Here is a 26,456-nt window from a genome sequence, read left to right as displayed (position 1 = left end):
CACGGAGTTTTTCCATCGCTGAGTTTCTCCAGTGCGGAGTTTCTCCAGTGCGGAGTTTCACCTGCGCGGAGTATCTCCAGCGCAGAGTTTCTCCAGCGCAGATTTTATGCAGCAGGGATTTTCTCCAGCGCGGAGTTTCTCCAACGCGGAGTTTCTCCAACGCGAAGTTTCTCCAGTGCGGAGTTTCTCCAACACCGAGTTTCTCCAACACAGAGTTTCTCCAGCGTGAGTTTCTCAAGCGCGGAGGTTTCTCTAACACGGAGTTTCTCCAGCGCGGAATTTCTCCAGCGCGGAGTTTCTCCAGCGCGGAGTTTCTCCAGGCCGGAGTTTCTCCGGCACGGAGTTTCTCCATCGCGGAGTTTCTCAAACGCGGAGTTTCTCCAGTGCGGAGATTCTCCAACACGGAGTTTCTCCAGCGCGGAGTTTCTCCATTGCTGAGTTTCTCTATCGCTGAGTTTCTCCAGCGGGGAGTTTCTCCAGCGCGGACTTTTCTCTAACGCGGACTTTTCTCCTACGCGGACTTTTCTCAAACGCGGAGTTTTCTCCAACGCGGACTTTCACCAAAGCGGAGTTTTTCCATCGCGGAGTTGGTCCATCGCGGAGTTTCTCCATCGCGGAGTTTCTCCAGCGCGGAGTTTCTCCAGCGCGGAGTTTCTCGCACACGGAGTTTCTCCGTCGCTTAGTTTCTCCATCGCTGAGTTTCTCCATCGCTGAGTTTCACCAGTGCGGAGTTTCTCCAGCGCGGAGATTCTCGCACACGGAGTTTCTCCAGCGCTGAGTTTCTCCATCACTGATTTTCTCCATCGCTGAGTTTTTCCATCGCTGAATTTCTCCAGCGCGAAGTTTCTCCAGCGCAGAGTTTTTCAAGCGCGGAGTTTCATCAACGCGGAGTTTCTCCAGCGCGGAGTTTCTCCAGCGCAAAGTTTCTCCAGCGCTGAGTTACTCCAGACCGGAGTTTCTCCGGCGCGGAGATTCTCCAGCGCGGAGTCTCTCCAGCGTGGAGTTTCTCCAGCGCTGACTTTTCTCCAACGCGGACTTTTCTCCAACGCGGACTTTCACCAACGCGGAGTTTCTCCTTCGCGGAGTTTGTCCATCGTGGAATTTCTCAATCGCGGAGTGTCTCAAACGCAGAGCTTCTCCAGTGCGGAGTTTCTCTAACTCGGAGTTTCTCCAGCGCGGAGGTTCTCCATCGCGGAGTTTCTCCAGCGCAGAGTTTCACCAGCGCGGAGTTTCACCAGCGCGGAGTTTCACCAGCGCGGAGTTTCTCGCACACGGAGTTTCTCCATCGCTGAGGTTCTCCATCGCTGAGTTTCTCCAGCGGGGAGTTTCTCCAGCGCGGAGTTTCTCCAGCGCGGAGTTTCTCCAGCGCGGAGTATTTCAAGCGCGGAGTTTTTTCAACGCGAAATTTCTCCAGCGCGGAATTTCTCCAACACAGAGTTTCTCCAAAACGGAGTTTCTCCAACACGGAGATTATCCAGCGCAGAGTTACTCCATCGCTGAGTTTCTACATCGCGGAGTTTCTCCTTCGCGGAGTTTCTCCATCGCTGAGTTTCTCCAGCGCGTATTTTTCCAGCGCCGAGTTTCTCCACCGCGGAGTTTCTCCAGCACACAGTTTCTCCAGCGCGGACTTTCTCCAACGCGGACTTTCTCCAACGCGGAGTTTCTCCAACGCGGAGTTTCTCCAACGCGCAGTTTTTCCAACGCGAAGTTTCTCCAGCGCGGAGTTTCTCCAACACGGAGTTTCTCCAACACGGAGTTTCTGCAACGCGGAGTTTCTCCATCGCGGAGTTTCTCCAGCGCGGAGTTTCTCCAGCGCGGAGTTTCTGCATCGCGGAGTTTCTAAACGCGGAGTTTCTCTAGTGCGGAGTTTCTCCAGTGCGGAGTTTCACCTGCGCGGAGTATCTCCAGCGCAGAGTTTCTCCAGCGCAGATTTTATGCAGCAGGGATTTTCTCCAGCGCGGAGTTTCTCCAACGCGGAGTTTCTCCAACGCGAAGTTTCTCCAGTGCGGAGTTTCTCCAACACCGAGTTTCTCCAACACAGAGTTTCTCCAGCGTGGAGTTTCTCAAGCGCGGAGTTTCTCTAACACGGAGTTTCTCCAGCGCGGAATTTCTCCAGCGCGGAGTTTCTCCAGCGCGGAGTTTCTCCAGGCCGGAGTTTCTCCATCGCGGAGTTTCTCAAACGCGGAGTTTCTCCAGTGCGGAGATTCTCAAACGCGGAGCTTCTCCAGTGCGGAGTTTCTCCAACTCTGAGTTTCTCCAGCGCGGACTTTTCTCCTACGCGGACTTTTCTCTAACGCGGACTTTTCCTCCAACGCGGACTTTCTTCAAAGCGGAGTTTCTCCATCGCGGAGTTGGTCCATCGCGGAGTTTCTCCATCGCGGAGTTTCTCCAGCGCGGAGTTTCTCGCACACGGAGTTTTTCCATCGCTGAGTTTCTCCATCGCTGAGTTTCTCCAGTGCGGAGTTTCTCCAACACAGAGTTTCTCCAACACGGAGTTTATCCAGCGCAGAGTTACTCCATCGCTGAGTTTCTACATCGCGGAGTTTCTCCTTCGCGGAGTTTCTCCATCGCTGAGTTTCTCCAGCGCGTATTTTCTCCAGCGCCGAGTTTCTCCACCGCGGAGTTTCTCCAGCACACAGTTTCTCCAGCGCGGAGTTTCTCCAACGCGGACTTTCTCCAACGCGGAGTTTCTCCAACGCGGAGTTTCTCCAACGCGCAGTTTTTCCAACGCGAAGTTTCTCCAGCGCGGAGTTTCTCCAACACGGAGTATCTGCAACGCGGAGTTTCTCCATCGCGGAGTTTCTCCATCGCGGAGTTTCTCAAACGCGGAGTTTCTCTAGTGCGGAGTTTCTCCAGTGCGGAGTTTCACCTGCGCGGAGTATCTCCAGCGCAGAGTTTCTCCAGCGCAGATTTTATGCAGCAGGGATTTTCTCCAGCGCGGAGTTTCTCCAACGCGGAGTTTCTCCAACGCGAAGTTTCTCCAGTGCGGAGTTTCTCCAACACAGAGTTTCTCCAACACGGAGTTTCTCCAGCGTGGAGTTTCTCAAGCGTGGAGTTTCTCCAACACGGAGTTTCTCCAGCGCGGAATTTCTCCAGCGCGGAGTATCTCCAGCGCGGAGTTTCTCCAGGCCGGAGTTTCTCCGGCACGGAGTTTCTCCATCGCGGAGTTTCTCAAAAGCGGAGTTTCTCCAGTGCGGAGATTCTCAAACGCGGAGCTTCTCCAGTGCGGAGTTTCTCCAACTCTGAGTTTCTCCAGCGCGGACTTTTCTCCAACGCGGACTTTTCTCCTACGCGGACTTTTCTCTAACGCGGACTTTTCTCCAACGCGGACTTTCATCAAAGCGGAGTTTCTCCATCGCGGAGTTGGTCCATCGCGGAGTTTCTCCATCGCGGAGTTTCTCCAGCGCGGAGTTTCTCGCACACGGAGTTTTTCCATCGCTGAGTTTCTCCATCGCTGAGTTTCTCCAGTGCGGAGTTTCTCCAGCGCGGAGTTTTTCAAGCGCAGAGTTTCTTCAACGCGGAGTTTCTCCAGCGCGGAGCTTCTCCAACACGGAGTTTTCTCCAGCGCGGAGTTTCTCCATTGCTGAGTTTGCTCCATCGCTGAGTTTCTCCAGCGGGGAGTTTCTCCAGCGCGGACTTTTCTCTAACGCGGACTTTTCTCCTACGCGGACTTTTCTCAAACACGGAGTTTTCTCCAACGCGGACTTTCACCAAAGCGGAGTTTTTCCATCGCGGAGTTGGTCCATCGCGGAGTTTCTCCATCGCGGAGTTTCTCCAGCGCGGAGTTTCTCGCACACGGAGTTTCGCCGTCGCTTAGTTTCTCCATCGCTGAGTTTCTCCATCGCTGAGTTTCTCCAGTGCGGAGTTTCTCCAGCGCTGACTTTTCTCCAACGCGGACTTTTCTCCAACGCGGACTTTCACCAACGCGGAGTTTCTCCTTCGCGGAGTTTGTCCATCGTGGAATTTCTCAATCGCGGAGTTTCTCAAACGCGGAGCTTCTCCAACGCGAAGTTTCTCCAGTGCGGATTTTCTCCAACACAAAGTTTCTCCAACACGGAGTTTCTCCTTCGCGGAGTTTGTCCATCGTGGAATTTCTCAATCGCGGAGTTTCTCAAACGCGGAGCTTCTCCAACGCGAAGTTTCTCCAGTGCGGATTTTCTCCAACACAGAGTTTCTCCAACACGGAGTTTCTCCAGCGTGGAGTTTCTCAAGCGCGGAGTTTCTCCAACACGGAGTTTTTCCAGCGCGGAATTTCTCAAACGCGGAGTTTCTCCAGTGCGGAGATTCTTAAACGCGGAGCTTCTCCAGTGCGGAGTTTCTCCAACTCTGAGTTTCTCCAGCGCGGACTTTTCTCCAACGCGGACTTTTCTCCTACGCGGACTTTTCTCTAACGCGGACTTTTCTCCAACGCGGACTTTCATCAAAGCGGAGTTTCTCCATCGCGGAGTTGGTCCATCGCGGAGTTTCTCCATCGCGGAGTTTCTCCAGCGCGGAGTTTCTCGCACACGGAGTTTTTCCATCGCTGAGTTTCTCCATCGCTGAGTTTCTCCAGTGCGGAGTTTCTCCAACACAGAGTTTCTCCAAAACGGAGTTTCTCCAACACTGAGTTTATCCAGCGCAGAGTTACTCCATCGCTGAGTTTCTACATCGCGGAGTTTCTCCTTCGCGGAGTTTCTCCATCGCTGAGTTTCTCCAGCGCGTATTTTCTCCAGCGCCGAGTTTCTCCACCGCGGAGTTTCTCCAGCACACAGTTTCTCCAGCGCGGAGTTCCTCCAACGCGGACTTTCTCCAACGCGGAGTTTCTCCAACGCGGAGTTTCTCCATCGCGGAGTTTCTCCAGTGCGGAGATTCTCAAACGCGGAGCTTCTCCAGTGCGGAGTTTCTCCAACTCTGAGTTTCTCCAGCGCGGACTTTTCTCCAACGCGGACTTTTCTCCTACGCGGACTTTTCTCTAACGCGGACTTTTCTCCAACGCGGACTTTCATCAAAGCGGAGTTTCTCCATCGCGGAGTTGGTCCATCGCGGAGTTTCTCCATCGCGGAGTTTCTCCAGCGCGGAGTTTCTCGCACACGGAGTTTTTCCATCGCTGAGTTTCTCCAGCGCGGAGTTTCTCCAACGCGGAGTTTCTCCAACGCGAAGTTTCTCCAGTGCGGAGTTTCTCCAACACAGAGTTTCTCCAACACGGAGTTTCTCCAGCGTGGAGTTTCTCAAGCGCGGAGTTTCTCCAACACGGAGTTTCTCCAGCGCGGAATTTCTCCAGCGCGGAGTATCTCCAGCGCGGAGTTTCTCCAGGCCGGAGTTTCTCCGGCACGGAGTTTCTCCATCGCGGAGTTTCTCAAACGCGGAGTTTCTCCAGTGCGGAGATTCTCAAACGCGGAGCTTCTCCAGTGCGGAGTTTCTCCAACTCTGAGTTTCTCCAGCGCGGACTTTTCTCCAACGTGGACTTTTCTCCTACGCGGACTTTTCTCTAACGCGGACTTTTCTCCAACGCGGACTTTCATCAAAGCGGAGTTTCTCCATCGCGGAGTTGGTCCATCGCGGAGTTTCTCCATCGTGGAGTTTCTCCAGCGCGGAGTTTCTCGCACACGGAGTTTTTCCATCGCTGAGTTTCTCCATCGCTGATTTTCTCCAGTGCGGAGTTTCTCCAGCGCGGAATTTTTCAAGCGCAGAGTTTCTTCAACACGGAGTTTCTCCAGCGCGGAGCTTCTCCAACACGGAGTTTCTCCAGCGCGGAGTTTCTCCATTGCTGAGTTTCTCTATCGCTGAGTTTCTCCAGCGGGGAGTTTCTCCAGCGCGGACTTTTCTCTAACGCGGACTTTTCTCCTACGCGGACTTTTCTCAAACGCGGAGTTTTCTCCAACGCGGACTTTCACCAAAGCGGAGTTTTTCCATCGCGGAGTTGGTCCATCGCGGAGTTTCTCCATCGCGGAGTTTCTCCAGCGCGGAGTTTCTCCAGCGCGGAGTTTCTCGCACACGGAGTTTCTCCGTCGCTTAGTTTCTCCATCGCTGAGTTTCTCCATCGCTGAGTTTCACCAGTGCGGAGTTTCTCCAGCGCGGAGATTCTCGCACACGGAGTTTCTCCAGCGCTGAGTTTCTCCATCACTGATTTTCTCCATCGCTGAGTTTTTCCATCGCTGAATTTCTCCAGCGCGAAGTTTCTCCAGCGCAGAGTTTTTCAAGCGCGGAGTTTCATCAACGCGGAGTTTCTCCAGCGCGGAGTTTCTCCAGCGCGAAGTTTCTCCAGCGCTGAGTTACTCCAGCCCGGAGTTTCTCCGGCGCGGAGATTCTCCAGCGCGGAGTTTCTCCAGCGTGGAGTTTCTCCAGCGCTGACTTTTCTCCAACGCGGACTTTTCTCCAACGCGGACTTTCACCAACGCGGAGTTTCTGCATCGCGGAGTTTCTAAACGCGGAGTTTCTCTAGTGCGGAGTTTCTCCAGTGCGGAGTTTCACCTGCGCGGAGTATCTCCAGCGCAGAGTTTCTCCAGCGCAGATTTTATGCAGCAGGGATTTTCTCCAGCGCGGAGTTTCTCCAACGCGGAGTTTCTCCAACGCGAAGTTTCTCCAGTGCGGAGTTTCTCCAACACCGAGTTTCTCCAACACAGAGTTTCTCCAGCGTGGAGTTTCTCAAGCGCGGAGTTTCTCTAACACTGAGTTTCTCCAGCGCGGAATTTCTCCAGCGCGGAGTTTCTCCAGCGCGGAGTTTCTCCAGGCCGGAGTTTCTCCGGCACGGAGTTTCTCCATCGCGGAGTTTCTCAAACGCGGAGTTTCTCCAGTGCGGAGATTCTCAAACGCGGAGCTTCTCCAGTGCGGAGTTTCTCCAACTCTGAGTTTCTCCAGCGCGGACTTTTCTCCTACGCGGACTTTTCTCTAACGCGGACTTTTCTCCAACGCGGACTTTCTTCAAAGCGGAGTTTCTCCATCGCGGAGTTGGTCCATCGCGGAGTTTCTCCATCGCGGAGTTTCTCCAGCGCGGAGTTTCTCGCACACGGAGTTTTTCCATCGCTGAGTTTCTCCATCGCTGAGTTTCTCCAGTGCGGAGTTTCTCCAACACAGAGTTTCTCCAACACGGAGTTTATCCAGCGCAGAGTTACTCCATCGCTGAGTTTCTACATCGCGGAGTTTCTCCTTCGCGGAGTTTCTCCATCGCTGAGTTTCTCCAGCGCGTATTTTCTCCAGCGCCGAGTTTCTCCACCGCGGAGTTTCTCCAGCACACAGTTTCTCCAGCGCGGAGTTTCTCCAACGCGGACTTTCTCCAACGCGGAGTTTCTCCAACGCGGAGTTTCTCCAACGCGCAGTTTTTCCAACGCGAAGTTTCTCCAGCGCGGAGTTTCTCCAACACGGAGTATCTGCAACGCGGAGTTTCTCCATCGCGGAGTTTCTCCAGCGCGGAGTTTCTCCAGCGCGGAGTTTCTCCAGCGCGGAGTTTCTCCATCGCGGAGTTTCTCAAACGCGGAGTTTCTCTAGTGCGGAGTTTCTCCAGTGCGGAGTTTCACCTGCGCGGAGTATCTCCAGCGCAGAGTTTCTCCAGCGCAGATTTTATGCAGCAGGGATTTTCTCCAGCGCGGAGTTTCTCCAACGCGGAGTTTCTCCAACGCGAAGTTTCTCCAGTGCGGAGTTTCTCCAACACAGAGTTTCTCCAACACGGAGTTTCTCCAGCGTGGAGTTTCTCAAGCGTGGAGTTTCTCCAACACGGAGTTTCTCCAGCGCGGAATTTCTCCAGCGCGGAGTATCTCCAGCGCGGAGTTTCTCCAGGCCGGAGTTTCTCCGGCACGGAGTTTCTCCATCGCGGAGTTTCTCAAACGCGGAGTTTCTCCAGTGCGGAGATTCTCAAACGCGGAGCTTCTCCAGTGCGGAGTTTCTCCAACTCTGAGTTTCTCCAGCGCGGACTTTTCTCCAACGCGGACTTTTCTCCTACGCGGACTTTTCTCTAACGCGGACTTTTCTCCAACGCGGACTTTCATCAAAGCGGAGTTTCTCCATCGCGGAGTTGGTCCATCGCGGAGTTTCTCCATCGCGGAGTTTCTCCAGCGCGGAGTTTCTCGCACACGGAGTTTTTCCATCGCTGAGTTTCTCCATCGCTGAGTTTCTCCAGTGCGGAGTTTCTCCAGCGCGGAGTTTTTCAAGCGCAGAGTTTCTTCAACGCGGAGTTTCTCCAGCGCGGAGCTTCTCCAACACGGAGTTTCTCCAGCGCGGAGTTTCTCCATTGCTGAGTTGCTCCATCGCTGAGTTTCTCGAGCGGGGAGTTTCTCCAGCGCGGACTTTTCTCTAACGCGGACTTTTCTCCTACGCGGACTTTTCTCAAACACGGAGTTTTCTCCAACGCGGACTTTCACCAAAGCGGAGTTTTTCCATCGCGGAGTTGGTCCATCGCGGAGTTTCTCCATCGCGGAGTTTCTCCAGCGCGGAGTTTCTCGCACACGGAGTTTCGCCGTCGCTTAGTTTCTCCATCGCTGAGTTTCTCCATCGCTGAGTTTCTCCAGTGCGGAGTTTCTCCAGCGCGGAGATTCTCGCACACGGAGTTTCTCCAGCGCTGAGTTTCTCCATCACTTATTTTCTCAATCGCTGAGTTTTTCCATCGCTGAATTTCTCCAGTGCGAATTTTCTCCAGCGCAGAGTTTTTCAAGCGCGGAGTTTCATCAACGCGGAGTTTCTCCAGCGCGGAGTTTCTCCAGCGCGATGTTTCTCCAGCGCTGAGTTACTCCAGCCCGGAGTTTCTCCGGCGCGGAGTTTCTCCATCGCGGAGTTTCTCCAGCGCGGAGTTTCTCCAGCGCGGAGTTTTTCCAGCGTGGAGTTTCTCCAGCGCTGACTTTTCTCCAACGCGGACTTTTCTCCAACGCGGACTTTCACCAACGCGGAGTTTCTCCTTCGCGGAGTTTGTCCATCGTGGAATTTCTCAATCGCGGAGTTTCTCAAACGCGGAGCTTCTCCAACGCGAAGTTTCTCCAGTGCGGATTTTCTCCAACACAAAGTTTCTCCAACACGGAGTTTCTCCTTCGCGGAGTTTGTCCATCGTGGAATTTCTCAATCGCGGAGTTTCTCAAACGCGGAGCTTCTCCAACGCGAAGTTTCTCCAGTGCGGATTTTCTCCAACACAGAGTTTCTCCAACACGGAGTTTCTCCAGCGTGGAGTTTCTCAAGCGCGGAGTTTCTCCAACACGGAGTTTTTCCAGCGCGGAATTTCTCAAACGCGGAGTTTCTCCAGTGCGGAGATTCTTAAACGCGGAGCTTCTCCAGTGCGGAGTTTCTCCAACTCTGAGTTTCTCCAGCGCGGACTTTTCTCCAACGCGGACTTTTCTCCTACGCGGACTTTTCTCTAACGCGGACTTTTCTCCAACGCGGACTTTCATCAAAGCGGAGTTTCTCCATCGCGGAGTTGGTCCATCGCGGAGTTTCTCCATCGCGGAGTTTCTCCAGCGCGGAGTTTCTCGCACACGGAGTTTTTCCATCGCTGAGTTTCTCCATCGCTGAGTTTCTCCAGTGCGGAGTTTCTCCAACACAGAGTTTCTCCAAAACGGAGTTTCTCCAACACTGAGTTTATCCAGCGCAGAGTTACTCCATCGCTGAGTTTCTACATCGCGGAGTTTCTCCTTCGCGGAGTTTCTCCATCGCTGAGTTTCTCCAGCGCGCATTTTCTCCAGCGCCGAGTTTCTCCACCGCGGAGTTTCTCCAGCACACAGTTTCTCCAGCGCGGAGTTCCTCCAACGCGGACTTTCTCCAACGCGGAGTTTCTCCAACGCGGAGTTTCTCCATCGCGGAGTTTCTCCAGTGCGGAGATTCTCAAACGCGGAGCTTCTCCAGTGCGGAGTTTCTCCAACTCTGAGTTTCTCCAGCGCGGACTTTTCTCCAACGCGGACTTTTCTCCTACGCGGACTTTTCTCTAACGCGGACTTTTCTCCAACGCGGACTTTCATCAAAGCGGAGTTTCTCCATCGCGGAGTTGGTCCATCGCGGAGTTTCTCCATCGCGGAGTTTCTCCAGCGCGGAGTTTCTCGCACACGGAGTTTTTCCATCGCTGAGTTTCTCCAGCGCGGAGTTTCTCCAACGCGGAGTTTCTCCAACGCGAAGTTTCTCCAGTGCGGAGTTTCTCCAACACAGAGTTTCTCCAACACGGAGTTTCTCCAGCGTGGAGTTTCTCAAGCGCGGAGTTTCTCCAACACGGAGTTTCTCCAGCGCGGAATTTCTCCAGCGCGGAGTATCTCCAGCGCGGAGTTTCTCCAGGCCGGAGTTTCTCCGGCACGGAGTTTCTCCATCGCGGAGTTTCTCAAACGCGGAGTTTCTCCAGTGCGGAGATTCTCAAACGCGGAGCTTCTCCAGTGCGGAGTTTCTCCAACTCTGAGTTTCTCCAGCGCGGACTTTTCTCCAACGTGGACTTTTCTCCTACGCGGACTTTTCTCTAACGCGGACTTTTCTCCAACGCGGACTTTCATCAAAGCGGAGTTTCTCCATCGCGGAGTTGGTCCATCGCGGAGTTTCTCCATCGCGGAGTTTCTCCAGCGCGGAGTTTCTCGCACACGGAGTTTTTCCATCGCTGAGTTTCTCCATCGCTGATTTTCTCCAGTGCGGAGTTTCTCCAGCGCGGATTTTTTCAAGCGCAGAGTTTCTTCAACACGGAGTTTCTCCAGCGCGGAGCTTCTCCAACACGGAGTTTCTCCAGCGCGGAGTTTCTCCATTGCTGAGTTTCTCTATCGCTGAGTTTCTCCAGCGGGGAGTTTCTCCAGCGCGGACTTTTCTCTAACGCGGACTTTTCTCCTACGCGGACTTTTCTCAAACGCGGAGTTTTCTCCAACGCGGACTTTCACCAAAGCGGAGTTTTTCCATCGCGGAGTTGGTCCATCGCGGAGTTTCTCCATCGCGGAGTTTCTCCAGCGCGGAGTTTCTCCAGCGCGGAGTTTCTCGCACACGGAGTTTCTCCGTCGCTTAGTTTCTCCATCGCTGAGTTTCTCCATCGCTGAGTTTCACCAGTGCGGAGTTTCTCCAGCGCGGAGATTCTCGCACACGGAGTTTCTCCAGCGCTGAGTTTCTCCATCACTGATTTTCTCCATCGCTGAGTTTTTCCATCGCTGAATTTCTCCAGCGCGAAGTTTCTCCAGCGCAGAGTTTTTCAAGCGCGGAGTTTCATCAACGCGGAGTTTCTCCAGCGCGGAGTTTCTCCAGCGCGAAGTTTCTCCAGCGCTGAGTTACTCCAGCCCGGAGTTTCTCCGGCGCGGAGATTCTCCAGCGCGGAGTTTCTCCAGCGTGGAGTTTCTCCAGCGCTGACTTTTCTCCAACGCGGACTTTTCTCCAACGCGGACTTTCACCAACGCGGAGTTTCTCCTTCGCGGAGTTTGTCCATCGTGGAATTTCTCAATCGCGGAGTGTCTCAAACGCGGAGCTTCTCCAGTGCGGAGTTTCTCTAACTCGGAGTTTCTCCAGCGCGGAGGTTCTCCATCGCGGAGTTTCTCCAGCGCAGAGTATCACCAGCGCGGAGTTTCACCAGCGCGGAGTTTCACCAGCGCGGAGTTTCTCGCACACGGAGTTTCTCCATCGCTGAGGTTCTCCATCGCTGAGTTTCTCCAGCGGGGAGTTTCTCCAGCGCGGAGTTTCTCCAGCGCGGAGTATTTCAAGCGCGGAGTTTTTTCAACGCGAAATTTCTCCAGCGCGGAATTTCTCCAACACAGAGTTTCTCCAAAACGGAGTTTCTCCAACACGGAGATTATCCAGCGCAGAGTTACTCCATCGCTGAGTTTCTACATCGCGGAGTTTCTCCTTCGCGGAGTTTCTCCATCGCTGAGTTTCTCCAGCGCGTATTTTCTCCAGCGCCGAGTTTCTCCACCGCGGAGTTTCTCCAGCACACAGTTTCTCCATCGCGGACTTTCTCCAACGCGGACTTTCTCCAACGCGGAGTTTCTCCAACGCGGAGTTTCTCCAACGCGCAGTTTTTCCAACGCGAAGTTTCTCCAGCGCGGAGTTTCTCCAACACGGAGTTTCTCCAACACGGAGTTTCTGCAACGCGGAGTTTCTCCATCGCGGAGTTTCTCCAGCGCGGAGTTTCTGCATCGCGGAGTTTCTAAACGCGGAGTTTCTCTAGTGCGGAGTTTCTCCAGTGCGGAGTTTCACCTGCGCGGAGTATCTCCAGCGCAGAGTTTCTCCAGCGCAGATTTTATCCAGCAGGGATTTTCTCCAGCGCGGAGTTTCTCCAACGCGGAGTTTCTCCAACGCGAAGTTTCTCCAGTGCGGAGTTTCTCCAACACCGAGTTTCTCCAACACAGAGTTTCTCCAGCGTGGAGTTTCTCAAGCGCGGAGTTTCTCTAACACGGAGTTTCTCCAGCGCGTAATTTCTCCAGCGCGGAGTTTCTCCAGCGCGGAGTTTCTCCAGGCCGGAGTTTCTCCGGCACGGAGTTTCTCCATCGCGGAGTTTCTCAAACGCGGAGTTTCTCCAGTGCGGAGATTCTCCAACACGGAGTTTCTCCAGCGCGGAGTTTCTCCATTGCTGAGTTTCTCTATCGCTGAGTTTCTCCAGCGGGGAGTTTCTCCAGCGCGGACTTTTCTCTAACGCGGACTTTTCTCCTACGCGGACTTTTCTCAAACGCGGAGTTTTCTCCAACGCGGACTTTCACCAAAGCGGAGTTTTTCCATCGCGGAGTTGGTCCATCGCGGAGTTTCTCCATCGCGGAGTTTCTCCAGCGCGGAGTTTCTCCAGCGCGGAGTTTCTCGCACACGGAGTTTCTCCGTCGCTTAGTTTCTCCATCGCTGAGTTTCTCCATCGCTGAGTTTCACCAGTGCGGAGTTTCTCCAGCGCGGAGATTCTCGCACACGGAGTTTCTCCAGCGCTGAGTTTCTCCATCACTGATTTTCTCCATCGCTGAGTTTTTCCATCGCTGAATTTCTCCAGCGCGAAGATTCTCCAGCGCAGAGTTTTTCAAGCGCGGAGTTTCATCAACGCGGAGTTTCTCCAGCGCGGAGTTTCTCCAGCGCGAAGTTTCTCCAGCGCTGAGTTACTCCAGCCCGGAGTTTCTCCGGCGCGGAGATTCTCCAGCGCGGAGTTTCTCCAGCGTGGAGTTTCTCCAGCGCTGACTTTTCTCCAACGCGGACTTTTCTCCAACGCGGACTTTCAACAACGCGGAGTTTCTCCTTCGCGGAGTTTGTCCATCGTGGAATTTCTCAATCGCGGAGTGTCTCAAACGCGGAGCTTCTCCAGTGCGGAGTTTCTCTAACTCGGAGTTTCTCCAGCGCGGAGGTTCTCCATCGCGGAGTTTCTCCAGCGCAGAGTTTCACCAGCGCGGAGTTTCACCAGCGCGGAGTTTCACCAGCGCGGAGTTTCTCGCACACGGAGTTTCTCCATCGCTGAGGTTCTCCATCGCTGAGTTTCTCCAGCGGGGAGTTTCTCCAGCGCGGAGTTTCTCCAGCGCGGAGTTTCTCCAGCGCGGAGTATTTCAAGCGCGGAGTTTTTTTCAACGCGAAATTTCTACAGCGCGGAATTTCTCCAACACAGAGTTTCTCCAAAACGGAGTTTCTCCAACACGGAGATTATCCAGCGCAGAGTTACTCCATCGCTGAGTTTCTACATCGCGGAGTTTCTCCTTCGCGGAGTTTCTCCATCGCTGAGTTTCTCCAGCGCGTATTTTCTCCAGCGCCGAGTTTCTCCACCGCGGAGTTTCTCCAGCACACAGTTTCTCCAGCGCGGACTTTCTCCAACGCGGACTTTCTCCAACGCGGAGTTTCTCCAACGCGGAGTTTCTCCAACGCGCAGTTTTTCCAACGCGAAGTTTCTCCAGCGCGGAGTTTCTCCAACACGGAGTTTCTCCAACACGGAGTTTCTGCAACGCGGAGTTTCTCCATCGCGGAGTTTCTCCAGCGCGGAGTTTCTCCAGCGCGGAGTTTCTGCATCGCGGAGTTTCTAAACGCGGAGTTTCTCTAGTGCGGAGTTTCTCCAGTGCGGAGTTTCACCTGCGCGGAGTATCTCCAGCGCAGAGTTTCTCCAGCGCAGATTTTATGCAGCAGGGATTTTCTCCAGCGCGGAGTTTCTCCAACGCGAAGTTTCTCCAGTGCGGAGTTTCTCCAACACCGAGTTTCTCCAACACAGAGTTTCTCCAGCGTGGAGTTTCTCAAGCGCGGAGTTTCTCTAACACGGAGTTTCTCCAGCGCGGAATTTCTCCAGCGCGGAGTTTCTCCAGCGCGGAGTTTCTCCAGGCCGGAGTTTCTCCGGCACGGTGTTTCTCCATCGCGGAGTTTCTCAAACGCGGAGTTTCTCCAGTGCGGAGATTCTCAAACGCGGAGCTTCTCCAGTGCGGAGTTTCTCCAACTCTGAGTTTCTCCAGCGCGGACTTTTCTCCTACGCGGACTTTTCTCTAACGCGGACTTTTCTCCAACGCGGACTTTCATCAAAGCGGAGTTTCTCCATCGCGGAGTTGGTCCATCGCGGAGTTTCTCCATCGCGGAGTTTCTCCAGCGCGGAGTTTCTCGCACACGGAGTTTTTCCATCGCTGAGTTTCTCCATCGCTGAGTTTCTCCAGTGCGGAGTTTCTCCAACACAGAGTTTCTCCAACACGGAGTTTATCCAGCGCAGAGTTACTCCATCGCTGAGTTTCTACATCGCGGAGTTTATCCTTCGCGGAGTTTCTCCATCGCTGACTTTCTCCAGCGCGTATTTTCTAAAGCGCCGAGTTTCTCCACCGCGGAGTTTCTCCAGCACACAGTTTCTCCAGCGCGGAGTTTCTCCAACGCGGACTTTCTCCAACGCGGAGTTTCTCCAACGCGGAGTTTCTCCAACGCGCAGTTTTTCCAACGCGAAGTTTCTCCAGCGCGGAGTTTCTCCAACACGGAGTTTCTCCAACACGGAGTTTCTGCAACGCGGAGTTTCTCCATCGCGGAGTTTCTCCAGCGCGGAGTTTCTCCAGCGCAGAGTTTCTCCATCGCGGAGTTTCTCAAACGCGGAGTTTCTCTAGTGCGGAGTTTCTCCAGTGCGGAGTTTCACCTGCGCGGAGTATCTCCAGCGCAGAGTTTCTCCAGCGCAGATTTTATGCAGCAGGGAGTTTCTCCAGCGCGGAGTTTCTCCAACGCGGAGTTTCTCCAACGCGAAGTTTCTCCAGTGCGGAGTTTCTCCAACACAGAGTTTCTCCAACACGGAGTTTCTCCAGCGTGGAGTTTCTCAAGCGCGGAGTTTCTCCAACACAGAGTTTCTCCAACGTGGAATTTCTCCAGCGCGGAATATCTCCAGCGCGGAGTTTCTCCAGGCCGGAGTTTCTCCGGCACGGAGTTTCTCCATCGCGGAGTTTCTCAAACGCGGAGCTTCTCCAGTGCGGAGTTTCTCCAACTCTGAGTTTCTCCAGCGCGGACTTTTCTCCAACGCGGACTTTTCTCCTACGCGGACTTTTCTCTAACGCGGACTTTTCTCCAACGCGGACTTTCATCAAAGCGGAGTTTCTCCATCGCGGAGTTGGTCCATCGCGGAGTTTCTCCATCGCGGAGTTTATCCAGCGCTGAGTTTCTCCATCACTGATTTTCTCCATCGCTGAGTTTTTCCATCGCTGAATTTCTCCAGTGCGAATTTTCTCCAGCGCAGAGTTTTTCAAGCGCGGAGTTTCATCAACGCGGAGTTTCTCCAGCGCGGAGTTTCTCCAGCGCGAAGTTTCTCCAGCGCTGAGTTACTCCAGCCCGGAGTTTCTCCGGCGCGGAGTTTCTCTATCGCGGAGTTTCTCCAGCGCGGAGTTTCTCCAGCGCGGAGTTTTTCCAGCGTGGAGTTTCTCCAGCGCTGACTTTTCTCCAACGCGGACTTTTCTCCAACGCGGACTTTCACCAACGCGGAGTTTCTCCTTCGCGGAGTTTGTCCATCGTGGAATTTCTCAATCGCGGAGTTTCTCAAACGCGGAGCTTCTCCAGTGCGGAGTTTCTCTAACGCTGAGCTTCTCTAGGGCGGAGTTTCTCCAGCGCCGACTTTTCTCCAACGCGGACTTTTCTCCAACGCGGACTTTCACCAACTCGGAGTTTCTCCATCGCGGAGTTTGTCCATTGCGGAGTTTCTTCATCGAGAAGTTTCTCCAGCGCGGAGTTTCTCCAGCGCAGAGTTTCACCAGCGCGGAGTTTCACCAGCGCAGAGTTTCACCAGCGCGGAGTTTCTCGCACACGGAGTTTCTCCAGCGCTGAGTTTCTCCATCGCTGAGGTTCTCCATCGCTGAGTTTCTCCAGCGGGGAGTTTCTCCAGCGCGGAGTATTTCAAGCGCGGAGTTTTTTCAACGCGAAATTTCTCCAGCGCGGAATTTCTCCAACACAGAGTTTCTCCAAAACGGAGTTTCTCCAACACGGAGATTATCCAGCGCAGAGTTACTCCATCGCTGAGTTTCTACATCGCGGAGTTTCTCCTTCGCGGAGTTTCTCCATCGCTGAGTTTCTCCAGCGCGTATTTTCTCCAGCGCCGAGTTTCTCCACCGCGGAGTTTCTCCAGCACACAGTTTCTCCAGCGCGGAGTTTCTCCAACGCGGACTTTCTCCAACGCGGAGTTTCTCCAACGCGGAGTTTCTCCAACGCGCAGTTTTTCCAACGCGAAGTTTCTCCAGCGCGGAGTTTCTCCAACACGGAGTTTCTCCAACACGGAGTTTCTGCAACGCGGAGTTTCTCCATCGCGGAGTTCCTCCAGCACGGAGTTTCTCCAGCGCGGAGTTTCTCCAACGCGGAGTTTCTCAAACGCGTAGTTTCTCTAGTGCGGAGTTTCTCCAGTGCGGAGTTTCACCTGCGCGGAGTATCTCCAGCGCAGAGTTTCTCCAGCGCAGATTTTATGCAGCAGGGATTTTCTCCAGCGCGGAGTTTCTCCAACGCGGAGTTTCTCCAACGCGAAGTTTCTCCAGTGCGGAGTTTCTCCAGCACAGAGTTTCTCCAACACGGAGTTTCTCCAGCGTGGAGTTTCTTAAGCGCGGAGTTTCTCCAACACGGAGTTTCTCCAGCGCGGAATTTCTCCAGCGCGGAGTTTCTCCAGCGCGGAGTTTCTCCAGGCCGGAGTTTCTCCGGCACGGAGTTTCTCCATCGCGGAGTTTCTCAAACGCGGAGTTCCTCCAGTGCGGAGATTCTCAAACGCGGAGCTTCTCCAGTGCGGAGTTTCTCCAACTCTGAGTTTCTCCAGCGCGGACTTTTCTCCAACGCGGACTTTTCTCCTACGCGGACTTTTCTCTAACGCGGACTTTTCTCCAACGCGGACTTTCATCAAAGCGGAGTTTCTCCATCGCGGAGTTGGTCCATCGCGGAGTTTCTCCAGCGCGGAGCTTCTCCAACACGGAGTTTCTCCAGCGCGGAGTTTCTCCATTGCTGAGTTTCTCCATCGCTGAGTTTCTCCAGCGGGGAGTTTCTCCAGCGCGGACTTTTCTCTAACGCGGACTTTTCTCCTACGCGGACGTTTCTCAAACGCGGAGTTTTCTCCAACGCGGACTTTCACCAAAGCGGAGTTTTTCCATCGCGGAGTTGGTCCATCGCGGAGTTTCTCCATCGCGGAGTTTCTCCAGCGCGGAGTTTCTCGCACACGGAGTTTCGCCGTCGCTTAGTTTCTCCATCGCTGAGTTTCTCCATCGCTGAGTTTCTCCAGTGCGGAGTTTCTCCAGCGCGGAGATTCTCGCACACGGAGTTTCTCCAGCGCTGAGTTTCTCCATCACTGATTTTCTCCATCGCTGAGTTTTTCCATCGCTGAATTTCTCCAGCGCGAATTTTCTCCAGCGCAGAGTTTTTCAAGCGCGGAGTTTCATCAACGCGGAGTTTCTCCAGCGCGGAGTTTCTCCAGCGCGAAGTTTCTCCAGCGCTGAGTTACTCCAGCCCGGAGTTTCTCCGGCGCGGAGTTTCTCCATCGCGGAGTTTCTCCAGCGCAGAGTTTCTCCAGCGCGGAGTTTTTCCAGCGTGGAGTTTCTCCAGCGCTGACTTTTCTCCAACGCGGACTTTTCTCCAACGCGGACTTTCACCAACGCGGAGTTTCTCCTTCGCGGAGTTTGTCCATCGTGGAATTTCTCAATCGCGGAGTTTCTCAAACGCGGAGCTTCTCCAGTGCGGAGTTTCTCTAACGCTGAGCTTCTCTAGGGCGGAGTTTCTCCAGCGCCGACTTTTCTCCAACGCGGACTTTCACCAACTCGGAGTTTCTCCATCGCGGAGTTTGTCCATTGCGGAGTTTCTTCATCGCGGAGTTTCTCCAGCGCGGAGTTTCTCCAGCGCGGAGTTTCTCCAGCGCAGAGTTTCACCAGCGCGGAGTTTCACCAGCGCGGAGTTTCTCGCACACGGAGTTTCTCCAGCGCTGAGTTTCTCCATCGCTGAGGTTCTCCATCGCTGAGTTTCTCCAGCCGGGAGTTTCTCCAGCGCGGAGTTTCTCCAGCGCGGAGTTTCTCCAGCGCGGAGTTTCTCCAGCGCGGAGTATTTCATGCGCGGAGTTTTTTCAACGCGAAATTTCTCCAGCGCGGAATTTCTCCAACACAGAGTTTCTCCAAAACGGAGTTTCTCCAACACGGAGATTATCCAGCGCAGAGTTACTCCATCGCTGAGTTTCTACATCGCGGAGTTTCTCCTTCGCGGAGTTTCTCCATCGCTGAGTTTCTCCAGCGCGTATTTTCTCCAGCGCCGAGTTTCTCCGCCGCGGAGTTTCTCCAGCACACAGTTTCTCCAGCGCGGAGTTTCTCCAACGCGGACTTTCTCCAACGCGGAGTTTCTCCAACGCGGAGTTTCTCCAACGCGCAGTTTTTCCAACGCGAAGTTTCTCCAGCGCGGAGTTTCTCCAACACGGAGTTTCTCCAACACGGAGTTTCTGCAACGCGGAGTTTCTCCATCGCGGAGTTCCTCCAGCACGGAGTTTCTCCAGCGCGGAGTTTCTCCATCGCGGAGTTTCTCAAACGCGGAGTTTCTCTAGTGCGGAGTTTCTCCAGTGCGGAGTTTCACCTGCGCGGAGTATCTCCAGCGCAGAGTTTCTCCAGCGCAGATTTTATGCAGCAGGGATTTTCTCCAGCGCGGAGTTTCTCCAACGCGGAGTTTCTCCAACGCGAAGTTTCTCCAGCGCGGAATTTCTCCAGCGCGGAGTTTCTCCAGCGCGGAGTTTCTCCAGGCCGGAGTTTCTCCGGCACGGAGTTTCTCCATCGCGGAGTTTCTCAAACGCGGAGTTTCTCCAGTGCGGAGATTCTCAAACGCGGAGCTTCTCCAGTGCGGAGTTTCTCCAACTCTGAGTTTCTCCAGCGCGGACTTTTCTCCAACGCGGACTTTTCTCCTACGCGGACTTTTCTCTAACGCGGACTTTTCTCCAACGCGGACTTTCATCAAAGCGGAGTTTCTCCATCGCGGAGTTGGTCCATCGCGGAGTTTCTCCATCGCGGAGTTTCTCCAGCGCGGAGTTTCTCGCACACGGAGTTTTTCCATCGCTGAGTTTCTCCATCGCTGAGTTTCTCCAGTGCGGAGTTTCTCCAACACAGAGTTTCTCCAAAACGGAGTTTCTCCAACACGGAATTTATCCAGCGCAGAGTTACTCCATCGCTGAGTTTCTACATCGCGGAGTTTCTCCTTCGCGGAGTTTCTCCATCGCTGAGTTTCTCCTTCGCGGAGTTTCTCCATCGCTGAGTTTCTCCAGCGCGTATTTTCTCCAGCGCCGAGTTTCTCCACCGCCGAGTTTCTCCAGCGCACAGTTTCTCCAGCGCGGAGTTTCTCCAACGCGGACTTTCTCCAACACGGAGTTTCTGCAACGCGGAGTTTCTCCATCGCGGAGTTTCTCCAGCGCGGAGTTTCTCCATCGCGGAGTTTCTCAAACGCGGAGTTTCTCTAGTGCGGAGTTTCTCCAGTGCGGAGTTTCACCTGCGCGGAGTATCTCCAGCGCAGAGTTTCTCCAGCGCAGATTTTATGCAGCAGGGATTTTCTCCAGCGCGGAGTTTCTCCAACGCGAAGTTTCTCCAGTGCGGAGTTTCTCCAACACAGAGTTTCTCCAACGCGGAGTTTCTCCAGCGTGGAGTTTCTCAAGCGCGGAGTTTCTCCAACACGGAGTTTCTCCAGCGCGGAATTTCTCCAGCGCGGAGTTTCTCCAGCGCGGAGTTTCTCCAGGCCGGAGTTTCTCCGGCACGGAGTTTCTCCATCGCGGAGTTTCTCAAACGCGGAGTTTCTCCAGTGCGGATATTCTCAAACGCGGAGCTTCTCCAGTGCGGAGTTTCTCCAACTCTGAGTTTCTCCAGCGCGGACTTTTCTCCAACGCGGACTTTTCTCCTACGCGGACTTTTCTCTAACGCGGACTTTTCTCCAACGCGGACTTTCATCAAAGCGGAGTTTCTCCATCGCGGAGTTGGTCCATCGCGGAGTTTCTCCATCGCGGAGTTTCTCCAGCGCGGAGTTTCTCGCACACGGAGTTTTTCCATCGCTGAGTTTCTCCATCGCTGAGTTTCTCCAGTGCGGAGTTTCTCCAACACAGAGTTTCTCCAAAACGGAGTTTCTCCAACACGGAATTTATCCAGCGCAGAGTTACTCCATCGCTGAGTTTCTACATCGCGGAGTTTCTCCTTCGCGGAGTTTCTCCATCGCTGAGTTTCTCCTTCGCGGAGTTTCTCCATCGCTGAGTTTCTCCAGCGCGTATTTTCTCCAGCGCCGAGTTTCTCCACCGCGGAGTTTCTCCAGCACACAGTTTCTCCAGCGCGGAGTTTCTCCAACGCGGACTTTCTCCAACGCGGAGTTTCTCCAACGCGCAGTTTTTCCAACGCGAAGTTTCTCCAGCGCGGAGTTTCTCCAACACGGAGTTTCTCCAACACGGAGTTTCTGCAACGCGGAGTTTCTCCATCGCGGAGTTTCTCCAGCGCGGAGTTTCTCCAGCGCGGAGTTTCTCCATCGCGGAGTTTCTCAAACGCGGAGTTTCTCTAGTGCGGAGTTTCTCCAGTGCGGAGTTTCACCTGCGCGGAGTATCTCCAGCGCAGAGTTTCTCCAGCGCAGATTTTATGCAGCAGGGATTTTCTCTAGCGCGGAGTTTCTCCAACGCGAAGTTTCTCCAGTGCGGAGTTTCTCCAACACAGAGTTTCTCCAACACGGAGTTTCTCCAGCGTGGAGTTTCTCAAGCGCGGAGTTTCTCCAACACGGAGTTTCTCCAGCGCGGAATTTCTCCAGCGCGGAGTATCTCCAGCGCGGAGTTTCTCCAGGCCGGAGTTTCTCCGGCACGGAGTTTCTCCATCGCGGAGTTTCTCAAACGCGGAGTTTCTCCAGTGCGGAGATTCTCAAACGCGGAGCTTCTCCAGTGCGGAGTTTCTCCAACTCTGAGTTTCTCCAGCGCGGACTTTTCTCCAACGCGGACTTTTCTCCTACGCGGACTTTTCTCTAACGCGGACTTTTCTCCAACGCGGACTTTCATCAAAGCGGAGTTTCTCCATCGCGGAGTTGGTCCATCGCGGAGTTTCTTCATCGCGGAGTTTCTCCAGCGCGGAGTTTCTCGCACACGGAGTTTTTCCATCGCTGAGTTTCTCCATCGCTGAGTTTCTCCAGTGCGGAGTTTCTCCAGCGCGGAGTTTTTCAAGCGCAGAGTTTCTTCGACGCGGAGTTTCTCCAGCGCGGAGCTTCTCCAACACGGAGTTTCTCCAGCGCGGAGTTTCTCCATCGCTGAGGTTCTCCATCGCTGAGTTTCTCCAGTGCGGAGTTTCTCCAGCGCGGAGATTCTCGCACACGGAGTTTCTCCAGCGCTGAGTTTCTCCATCACTGATTTTCTCCATCGCTGAGTTTTTCCATCGCTGAATTTCTCCAGCGCGAATTTTCTCCAGCGCAGAGTTTTTCAAGCGCGGAGTTTCATCAACGCGGAGTTTCTCCAGCGCGGAGTTTCTCCAGCGCGAAGTTTCTCCAGCGCTGAGTTACTCCAGCCCGGAGTTTCTCCGGCGCGGAGTTTCTCCATCGCGGAGTTTCTCCAGCGCGGAGTTTCTCCAGCGCGGAGTTTTTCCAGCGTGGAGTTTCTCCAGCGCTGACTTTTCTCCAACGCGGACTTTTCTCCAACGCGGACTTTCTCCAACGCGGAGTTTCTCCTTCGCGGAGTTTGTCCATCGTGGAATTTCTCAATCGCGGAGTTTCTCAAACGCGGAGCTTCTCCAGTGCGGAGTTTCTCTAACGCTGAGCTTCTCTAGGGCGGAGTTTCTCCAGCGCCGACTTTTCTCCAACGCGGACTTTTCTCCAACGCGGTCTTTCACCAACTCGGAGTTTCTCCATCGCGGAGTTTGTCCATTGCGGAGTTTCTTCATCGCGGAGTTTCTCCAGCGCGGAGTTTCTCCAGCGCAGAGTTTCACCAGCGCGGAGTTTCACCAGCGCGGAGTTTCTCGCACACGGAGTTTCTCCAGCGCTGAGTTTCTCCATCGCTGAGGTTCTCCATCGCTGAGTTTCTCCAGCGGGGAGTTTCTCCAGCGCGGAGTTTCTCCAGCGCGGAGTTTCTCCAGCGCGGAGTTTCTCCAGCGCGGAGTATTTCAAGCGCGGAGTTTTTTCAACGCGAAATTTCTCCAGCGCGGAATTTCTCCAACACAGAGTTTCTCCAAAACGGAGTTTCTCCAACACGGAGATTATCCAGCGCAGAGTTACTCCATCGCTGAGTTTCTACATCGCGGAGTTTCTCCTTCGCGGAGTTTCTCCATCGCTGAGTTTCTCCAGCGCGTATTTTCTCCAGCGCCGAGTTTCTCCACCGCGGAGTTTCTCCAGCACACAGTTTCTCCAGCGCGGAGTTTCTCCAACGCGGACTTTCTCCAACGCGGAGTTTCTCCAACGCGGAGTTTCTCCAACGCGCAGTTTTTCCAACGCGAAGTTTCTCCAGCGCGGAGTTTCTCCAACACGGAGTTTCTCCAACACGGAGTTTCTGCAACGCGGAGTTTCTCCATCGCGGAGTTCCTCCAGCACGGAGTTTCTCCAGCGCGGAGTTTCTCCATCGCGGAGTTTCTCAAACGCGGAGTTTCTCTAGTTGCGGAGTTTCTCCAGTGCGGAGTTTCACCTGCGCGGAGTTTCTCCAACGCGAAGTTTCTCCAGCGCGGAATTTCTCCAGCACGGAGTTTCTCCAGCGCGGAGTTTCTCCAGGCCGGAGTTTCTCCGGCACGGAGTTTCTCCATCGCCGAGTTTCTCAAACGCGGAGTTTCTCCAGTGCGGAGATTCTCAAACGCGGAGCTTCTCCAGTGCGGAGTTTCTCCAACTCTGAGTTTCTCCAGCGCGGACTTTTCTCCAACGCGGACTTTTCTCCTACGCGGACTTTTCTCTAACGCGGACTTTTCTCCAACGCGGACTTTCATCAAAGCGGAGTTTCTCCATCGCGGAGTTGGTCCATCGCGGAGTTTCTCCATCGCGGAGTTTCTCCAGCGCGGAGTTTCTCGCACACGGAGTTTTTCCATCGCTGAGTTTCTCCATCGCTGAGTTTCTCCAGTGCGGAGTTTCTCCAACACAGAGTTTCTCCAAAACGGAGTTTCTCCAACACGGAATTTATCCAGCGCAGAGTTACTCCATCGCTGAGTATCTACATCGCGGAGTTTCTCCTTCGCGGAGTTTCTCCATCGCTGAGTTTCTCCTTCGCGGAGTTTCTCCATCGCTGAGTTTCTCCAGCGCGTATTTTCTCCAGCGCCGAGTTTCTCCACCGCGGAGTTTCTCCAGCGCACAGTTTCTCCAGCGCGGAGTTTCTCCAACGCGGACTTTCTCCAACGCGGAGTTTCTCCAACGCGCAGTTTTTCCAACGCGAAGTTTCTCCAGCGCGGAGTTTCTCCAACACGGAGTTTCTCCAACACGGAGTTTCTGCAACGCGGAGTTTCTCCATCGCGGAGTTTCTCCAGCGCGGAGTTTCTCCATCGCGGAGTTTCTCCAGCGCAGATTTAATGCAGCAGGGATTTTCTCCAGCGCGGAGTTTCTCCAACGCGAAGTTTCTCCAGTGCGGAGTTTCTCCAACACAGAGTTTCTCCAACACGGAGTTTCTCCAGCGTGGAGTTTCTCAAGCGCGGAGTTTCTCCAACACGGAGTTTCTCCAGCGCGGAATTTCTCCAGCGCGGAGTTTCTCCAGCGCGGAGTTTCTCCAGGCCGGAGTTTCTCCGGCACGGAGTTTCTCCATCGCGGAGTTTCTCAAACGCGGAGTTTCTCCAGTGCGGAGATTCTCAAACGCGGAGCTTCTCCAGTGCGGAGTTTCTCCAACTCTGAGTTTCTCCAGCGCGGACTTTTCTCCAACACGGACTTTTCTCCTACGCGGACTTTTCTCTAACGCGGACTTTTCTCCAACGCGGACTTTCATCAAAGCGGAGTTTCTCCATCGCGGAGTTGGTCCATCGCGGAGTTTCTTCATCGCGGAGTTTCTCCAGCGCGGAGTTTCTCGCACACGGAGTTTTTCCATCGCTGAGTTTCTCCAGTGCGGAGTTTCTCCAGCGCGGAGTTTTTCAAGCGCAGAGTTTCTTCAACGCGGAGTTTCTCCAGCGCGGAGCTTCTCCAACACGGAGTTTCTCCAGCGCGGAGTTTCTCCATCGCTGAGGTTCTCCATCGCTGAGTTTCTCCAGTGCGGAGTTTCTCCAGCGCGGAGATTCTCGCACACGGAGTTTCTCCAGCGCTGAGTTTCTCCATCACTGATTTTCTCCATCGCTGAGTTTTTCCATCGCTGAATTTCTCCAGCGCGAAGTTTCTCCAGCGCAGAGTTACTCCAGCCCGGAGTTTCTCCGGCGCGGAGTTTCTCCATCGCGGAGTTTCTGCAGCGCGGAGTTTCTCCAGCGCGGAGTTTTTCCAGCGTGGAGTTTCTCCAGCGCTGACTTTTCTCCAACGCGGACTTTTCTCCAACGCGGACTTTCACCAACGCGGAGTTTCTCCTTCGCGGAGTTTGTCCATCGTGGAATTTCTCAATCGCGGAGTTTCTCAAACGCGGAGCTTCTCCAGTGCGGGGTTTCTCTAACTCGGAGTTTCTCCAGCGCGGAGTTTCTCCAGCGCGGACTTTTTCCAGCGTGGAGTTTCTCCAGCGCTGGCTTTTCTCCAACGCGTACTTTTCTCCAACGCGGACTTTCACCAACGCGGAGTTTCTACATCGCGGAGTTTGTCCATCGCTGAGTTTCTCCATCGCTGAGTTTCTCCAGCGCAGAGTTTTTCAAGCGCGGAGTTGCTTCAATGCGGAGTTTCTCCAACGCGGACTTTCACCAACGCAGAGTTTCTACATCGCGGAGTTTGTCCATCGCGAAGTTGCTCTATCGCGGAGTTTCTCCAGCGCGGAGTTTCTCGCACACGGAGTTTCTCCGGCGCTGAGTTTCTCCATCGCTGAATTTCTCCATCGCTGAGTTTCTCCATCGCTGAGTTTCTCCAGCGCGGAGTTTCTTCAGCGCAGAGTTTTTCAAGCGCGGAGTTACTTCAATGCGGAGTTTCTCCAACGCGAAGTTTCTCCAGCGCGGAGTTTCTCCAACACGGAGTTTCTCCAACACGGAGTTTCTCCATCGCGGAGTTTCCCCAGCGCAGAGTTTCTCCATCGCGGAGTTTCTCCAGCGCGGAGTTTCTCCAGCGCGGAGTTTCTCCAGCGCGGAGTTTCTCCAGTGCGGAGTTTCTCCAGCGCGGAGTTTCTCGCACTAGGAGTTTCTCCAGCGCTGAGTTTCTGTATCGCTGAGGTTCTCCATCGCTGAGTTTCTCCAGCGGGGAGTTTCTCCAGCGCGGAGTTTCTATAGCGCGGAGTTTTTCAAGCGCGGAATTTTTTCAACGCGAAGTTTCTCTAGCGCGGAGTTTCTCCAACACAGAGTTTCTCCAACACGGAGTTTCTCCAGCGTGGAGTTTCTCAAGCGCGGAGTTTCTCCAACACGGAATTTCTCCAGCGCGGAATTTCTCCAGCGCGGAGTATCTCCAGCGCGGAGTTTCTCCAGGCCGGAGTTTCTCCGGCACGGAGTTTCTCCATCGCGGAGTTTCTCAAACGCGGAGTTTCTCCAGTGCGGAGACTCTCAAACGCGGAGCTTCTCCAGTGCGGAGTTTCTCCAACTCTGAGTTTCTCCAGCGCGGACTTTTCTCCAACGCGGACTTTTCTCCTACGCGGACTTTTCTCTAACGCGGACTTTTCTCCAACGCGGACTTTCATCAAAGCGGAGTTTCTCCATCGCGGAGTTGGTCCATCGCGGAGTTTCTCCATCGCGGAGTTTCTCCAGCGCGGAGTTTCTCGCACACGGAGTTTTTCCATCGCTGAGTTTCTCCATCGCTGAGTTTCTCCAGTGCGGAGTTTCTCCAACACAGAGTTTCTCCAACACGGAGTTTATCCAGCGCAGAGTTACTCCATCGCTGAGTTTCTACATCGCGGAGTTTCTCCTTCGCGGAGTTTCTCCATCGCTGAGTTTCTCCAGCGCGTATTTTCTCCAGCGCCGAGTTTCTCCACCGCGGAGTTTCTCCAGCACACAGTTTCTCCAGCGCGGAGTTTCTCCAACGCGGACTTTCTCCAACGCTGATTTTCTCCATCGCTGAGTTTTTCCATCGCTGAATTTCTCCAGCGCGAAGTTTCTCCAGCGCTGAGTTTCTCCATCGCTGAATTTCTCCATCGCTGAGTTTCTCCATCGCTGAGT

The sequence above is a fragment of the Amblyomma americanum genome, chromosome 2 (assembly GCF_052857255.1).
Source record: "Amblyomma americanum isolate KBUSLIRL-KWMA chromosome 2, ASM5285725v1, whole genome shotgun sequence".
NCBI classification, from domain to species: domain Eukaryota; kingdom Metazoa; phylum Arthropoda; class Arachnida; order Ixodida; family Ixodidae; genus Amblyomma; species Amblyomma americanum.
This window is presented reverse-complemented; position numbering follows the sequence as displayed.